The sequence below is a fragment of the Microtus ochrogaster genome, unplaced genomic scaffold (assembly GCF_000317375.1).
Source record: "Microtus ochrogaster isolate Prairie Vole_2 unplaced genomic scaffold, MicOch1.0 UNK14, whole genome shotgun sequence".
In the NCBI taxonomy this organism is placed as follows: domain Eukaryota; kingdom Metazoa; phylum Chordata; class Mammalia; order Rodentia; family Cricetidae; genus Microtus; species Microtus ochrogaster.
The window spans coordinates 2190477-2196685 of NW_004949112.1; the positions used below are offsets into that span (position 1 = coordinate 2190477).

The following is a 6209-nucleotide window of genomic DNA, read 5'->3' on the forward strand; positions in this document are numbered from 1 at the left end:
TCCAAAACCACAGAGAAACCCTGTCTCAAAAAAAAAAAAAAAAACAACAACAACAACAACAACAAAAAAAGTAAAGGCGTGCACCACCGGCTGGTGAAACTCTGACTTTTAAACATGTTTTATGTGTCTATGTGTGCGCCTGCTTGTCTGAATATGCATCACTTGCAAGGAGAGCTTCAGAGACCAGAAGAGGGTGACAGGTCCCCTGCAGCTGGAGTTACAAGTGGCTGGGAGCGGCCATGTGGCTGCTGGAACCCACATCTTCTACAGAGCCGCAGTCATTGCTAATCTCTGCCATCTCTCCACCCTGGAGATTTTAGAATAACATCATTCTACTGTTTTTGAAAATGTAGCTGGTGTAATCTAAATACAGTGGTTTGATGATTTCCACTATACATCTGAAAAAAAAAAACCCACATACATGCAAACTCTTAAGCTGTTTTAGGGGCTGGAGAGAGGATAGAAGCACTGGCTGCTTTATCAGAGGTCCTGAGTTCAAATCCCAGCAACCACATGGTGGCTCACAACCATCTGTAATGAGATCTGGCGCCCTCTTCTGGCCTGCAAGCATGCATGCAGAGCACTGTATACATAGTGAAGTCTTAAAAAAAAAAGTTAGTTCGACAAAAATGAATTTTACAGGTCCTCTTTTCTCCATGAACTTATATTTTCACCACGTTTCCCATTTTAACCCAATATCATATCTTTATATTCAAAACTGTTTTGATAATTACTCAATTACTCATACTTCTCTGCAATAAAAAAATAGAGCTGGAGACACTCCAGCTTACAAGTCCTGTAACTGCAGCCCCAGGAGATACTCCCTCTCTCTCACACACACACGCAACAAATTAACTGATGATTTTAAAATGAAGAACCAAGCCAGGCCAAGTACTGTGAAGCAGATGCGTCACCTCAGATGTGGCCCGGCAGAGCGCAGGCACAGCACTTCCCTAGCATGCAAGAGGCCCTGGGTTAACCACAGCTCTTCAAGGAAACCAAACACACAAAAACCAAAATAAAAACAACGAAGACTGAGGCTCTGCAGCGTGTGGGGCGACACCCTCTTCAGACCCGAGTGTGGGGACCCATGACAGGTCAGAAGTCACTCTGCTCTGTATGCTCCAGGGAGAATACAGGTGAACCAGGTTCCCACCTCTGCAATCCCAGTACTCAGAAGGCTGAGGTGAGGGGGAGTGCGTTGACCCAAGTTCCAGACAGCAAGGGCTGAGAGGGACCCTGTCTCAGAAGCACAAATCGAGGGCCATAAGATGGCTCGGGGTGGAGGGGCTGGCCTTGCAGAGGCAATGAGACAATGACCTGCTTGCAATGCCTGAGTCACACAGAAACACGGAAGGAGAGAGCCAGTGCCACAAAGTCACCTGACCTGCACATGTGTGCTCTGGCTGCAAGCCCACACACGTGCCGTCTGAAAACAAGAGAGAACTAAGTAGGGGCTCTTGTCCTCTTGACAGTACCCCCGTCGGCCCAGCAGGCTCACCCTCACTTTATACTGTCCACAGCAGTCCCTCTCAACACCTGTGGGCGGACAGTGGCGTCTGCGGTGACCAATCAGCCAATCACTGTACCAGGGCTCAAAAAGCCCAAACTGGTCTCTGAAGCTATGAGGTTGAGAGTAACCTTGAATTTATCCTCCTGCCTCCACCTCCAGAGTGCTGGACGTGACAGGTAGATGCCACCATGCCTAGGCCATTTAAATTTGGGGGCCAGAACTGGAGGATAAGAGCACTGGCTGCTCTACCAGAGGCTCAGTCCCAGCACTCACACGGCGGCTCACAACCACCCATGACTCAGTTCTAGAGGATCAGATGCCTCTCTGGCTTCCCTGGGCACCAGGTACACCTGTGTTGCTCAAACGTACATCCAGGCAAGATTCTTGTAACCAAAAAATAAATTTTTATAATAAAACAATTTATAATGCTACGTGGTGGTGGCGTACACCTTTAACCCCAGCACTAGGCAGAAGCAGGCGGATCTCTGAGTTCGAGGCCAGCCTGGTCTACAGCGTGAGTTCCAGGACAGCCAGGGATACACAGAGAAACCCTGTCTCAAGAAAAACAAAAGCAAAAAGAACAAAAAGAAATTTACTCATTTTCTCCTTCTCCTTTCATTCTGTAGACCAGGCTGGCCTAGAACTCACAGAGCTGTCTGCCTCTGCCTCCCAAGTGCTGGGATTAAAGGTGTGCATCACCATGTGTGGCTCTAATTCTGAAATTCTGAGGATTGGAGTTCCCTGACATCACAGCAGGATGCAGAAAAACCTCCTGGAGGCAATGGCAGGGGCTGTGGAGAAGTGGTGTGCTCTGACTCCATAGTCAAATGTCAATCACAAGCAAGAAACCAGCCTGGGAAACAGGTCTGGATGACTTTCACACTCACACAGCCACAATCAGGAACTTGGCCTTGAGGAAGATCATACTGGAGAAACAGCACCTGAAGGAGATTCGCGGAAGTAGAAAGTTCTAGACCAGTGCTTCTCAACCTTCCTAATGCTGTGACCCTTTTTAATACAGTTCCTCACGTTGTGGTGACCCCAACCATAAATCATTTTGTTGCTATTTCTTAACTAACTTTGCTACTGTTATGAACTGTAACCTGAGACCCCCGGGTTGAGAACCAATGTTCTAGTGCCACCTATGGGTGGATGTGGTTCTTCACAGGGACGAGAGTAGGGTAGCCTTTCTGGTTAAGTCAGGATGAACATCCTGTGTAAAGGCATGAGAATAAGCAAGTGCTGGGCGGTGGTGGCGCACGCCTTTAATCCCAGCACTCGGGAGGCAAAGGCAGGTGGATCTCTGTGAGTTCGAGGCCAGCCTGGTCTACAAGAGCTAGTTCCAGGACAGGCTCCAAAACCACAGAGAAACCCAGTCTCGAAAAAGAAAAGAAAAAAAAAGGGAAAAAAGAGAATAAGCAAGCAAGTATTATACACAGTACAATGATACAAAGATTCTAGCAGACTGACAGAAAATAAAAGTCCAGATCTGCTGTCACATGCCTGTCTCCCAGCCACCTGGGAGGGCGAAGAAGCAGGGTCACAAATTCCAGGTCAACCCCAGCTACAGAATGAGTAGGGACGGGAGCATATGATGAGACCCTGACTCAAATGTCAAAGGCGAGCGGGAAGCCAGCTGTGGGGCCCTGCAAGCCCAGCACTGGAGAAGTAAGGGCCAGTGTTCAGGGTGCGCTCTAGGAGAGAAAGGAGACTCCAGGGATCAGGGTAGTCCCCGCCCAGGATGTCCCGGCCACTTTATCTCTTCTGGCTGCCTTGAAACACTTGCCTTACACAGAACTTGTGAGATGGGTACCCCAGTTCTGATGGTCCACCCTCCTGCTGGCATCAGTTTTTGTTTTTTGATACATTTACACAGACTGAAAACAGAGATCTTTTTCCTACTTAATTCTTTTTTATGAACCAATGAGAGTTGCCTGGAAGAGCAGAAATGCTCTTAACCGATGAGCCGTCTCTCCAGCCCCAGCACAGACCTTCAGCTGGATGTCATCCCCGCTCTATAGAGGTGATCCTGTACCCTCTGTAGTCAGTGTGCTCCGGGCCAAGCCAAGCTGAGGATGCGAGCATAGGCCATGAGGGGGTTCAAAGGGTGAAAGCACTTTATGAACAAACCTGACGACCTAAATTCTTTCCCGAGATCCCATAGTGGAAGGAGAGAACAGAACTCCTAAAGCTGTTCTCTGGCTGCATTGCATGCAGACACAAACACACAATGCTCCCCTATAAGCAAGCATGCATGCATGCACACACTCACATGCACAAAACATAAATAATAAAATGTAATAAAAAATTTGCAAACAGGCCTGGAGAGATGGCTCAGTGGTTAAGAGCACTGGCTGCTCTTTCAGAGGTCCTGAGTTCAACTGGATGGTGGTGGCACACGCGGGAGGCAGAGGCAGGAGGATCTCTATGAGTTCGAGGCCAACCTGGTCTACAAGAGCTAGTTCCAGGATAGGTTCCAAAGCTACAGAGAAACCCTGCCTCAAACAAACAAAACCAACTACAACAAAAAAACAGAGAGCTGGGCGGTGGTGGCGCACACCTTTAATCCCAGCACTTGGGAGGCAGAGGCAGGTGGATCTCTGTGAGTTCGAGACCAGCCTGGTCTACAGAGCTAGTTCCAGGACAGGCTCCAAAGCCACAGAGAAACCCTGTCTCAAAAAACAAAAAACAAAAAAAAAAAAAAAACAAACCAGAGGTCCTGAGTTCAATTCCCAGCAACCATATGGAGGCTTACAACCATCTGTAATGGGGTCTGATGCCCTCTTCTGGCAGATACAACACTCACACATAAAATACATAAATAAATTTTAAAAATTATCAATAACTACAAGGCCAGCCTGGGCTAAAGAGAGAATCCAAGGACAGCTTAGGTAGTTTGGCACGATGCTACGGATGCAGCCCACTGTTAAGAGTATCAGTCCAGCATCTACCTGCCAGCCTCCTCTGATCTAGCACCTCTCGCTCGCGCCCCCTTCCCAGTCCCCTGGGCTTCTGCTGTGTTGGCCATATGGGCCAATCCCCACTTTATTCTTAGGCCCCAGCTGCCTTGACCTTGAAGTATTTGGCACTGGCTGGTGTCTCTTGGCCACAGGGAGAGGATTCTGTTGCGTTGGTGAAACACTCGCTCTTTAGATGAGAGGAACAGCTAGAAAGGGGTGCAACTTTTCCCAAAATCTTATTTTTCTTTCTGTATATGCCTGTGTGTATGTTTTGCCACACATGTGTAGCTGCCCAGAGGCTAGAAGATGTCATCTCCTGTAGCTGAAGTTACAGCTGCCTGACGTGGGGGAGGGAGCACTGGGAACCACATCTAGGCCCTCTTACTGCCCAGATACTCTCCAGGCCCAAGGGGCATTTTCCTTTCCCTTCTCTTTCCATTCTTTTTTCCTTTCCTTTCCTTTTTCTTTCTTCTTCCTTCCTTCCTTTCATGAGAAAGGCTTTCTCTGTGTAGCACTGGCTGTCCTGGAACTCACTATGTAGATTAGGCTGGCCTCAAACTCAGAGATCTACCTGCCTCTACCTCCCAAGTGCTGGGATTAAAAACATGAGCTACCACCACCCAGCTAAAAACTTATTTAAATGTTGAACATTGAACTTTTATTTTTATTTTATGCCTGCACATGTGTCTATCCTCGCTCGTGTGTGGCTCGTGTCTTCAGAGGTCAAAAGAGGGTGTCTGATCCCCAGGGACTGGAGCTACAGACGATTGCAAGCTGCCATGTGGGTGCTGGGAATCAAACCTGGGTTTTCGGCAAGAGCAGAGAAACCCTTAAAGCTGAAACATCTCTTCAGCCTGCAGAGATGTAAAAACTAGAAACAAAACGAACAGCTGGGTGACGGCAGTGGTGGCACTCATCTTTAATCCCAGCATTTGGGAGGTAGTGGAGGCAGTGGTGGGCGGATCTCTTGAGGCTGAGGCCATCCAGGGCTACACAGAGAAACCCTGTCTCAAAAAACCAATCAAACAAAACACCAAAGAGAAGACAAAACAAGTAAAAAAGCCTGGCCAGGTGCTGAGACAGCTCAGGGGTAAAGGTGCCGGCCTGACAGCCTGAGGTCAGCCCCAGGCTCCAGGTGGTAGAGTAACCTTTGTGTACACTGTGAAGATGTGTCTTCGTCACAGCGCCTTCTGATTGGTTTAATAAAGAATCTAATGGCCAAGAGCTAGGCAGGAAGAGGTTAGGCTGGACTTCGGGGCAAAGAGAAAGGAAGAGGAGATGAGTCAGGTATGAGAGGAGACGCCAGGGATGTGGAGAGGACACAGGAGGTGCAAGAAGAGGGCTAGGTGGGGCAGCGCACGCTTTAACCCCAGCACTCGGGAGGAGAGGCAGGCGGATCTCTGTGAGTTCGAGCCAGTCTGGTCTACAGAGCTAGTTCCAGGACAGCCAGAGCTACAGAGAAACCCTGTCTCAGGAAAAAAGAAAAAGATGGAAGCCACAAGGCAAAGGCAAAACGTAGACGACCACAAACACAAAGTGGTCAATCTCAGTGAGAACCAGTGGGACAAGACTTGTGAGCTGGTGCTCCACGGAAAAACCTGTCTACATCTCATTAACCCAGGCTCGCCCCAGACTTGCTATGTGAATGAAAAAATATAAAAATAAAAAGGAAAGGACATGACTGCTCTTAGGTATGGAGGAGAGAGTTTGTTACAGATGTGCAGGAGAGCACAGCC

The 6209-nt window shown here is 48.4% G+C and overlaps 1 protein-coding gene across 3 annotated transcripts in view; it reads right to left on the reverse strand.

The window, feature by feature from the left end:
* Nosip (nitric oxide synthase interacting protein) overlaps window positions 1-6209 on the reverse strand; it is a 21083-nt gene that overhangs the window by 4132 nt on the left and 10742 nt on the right. The gene's annotated exons all lie outside the window — the stretch shown is intronic.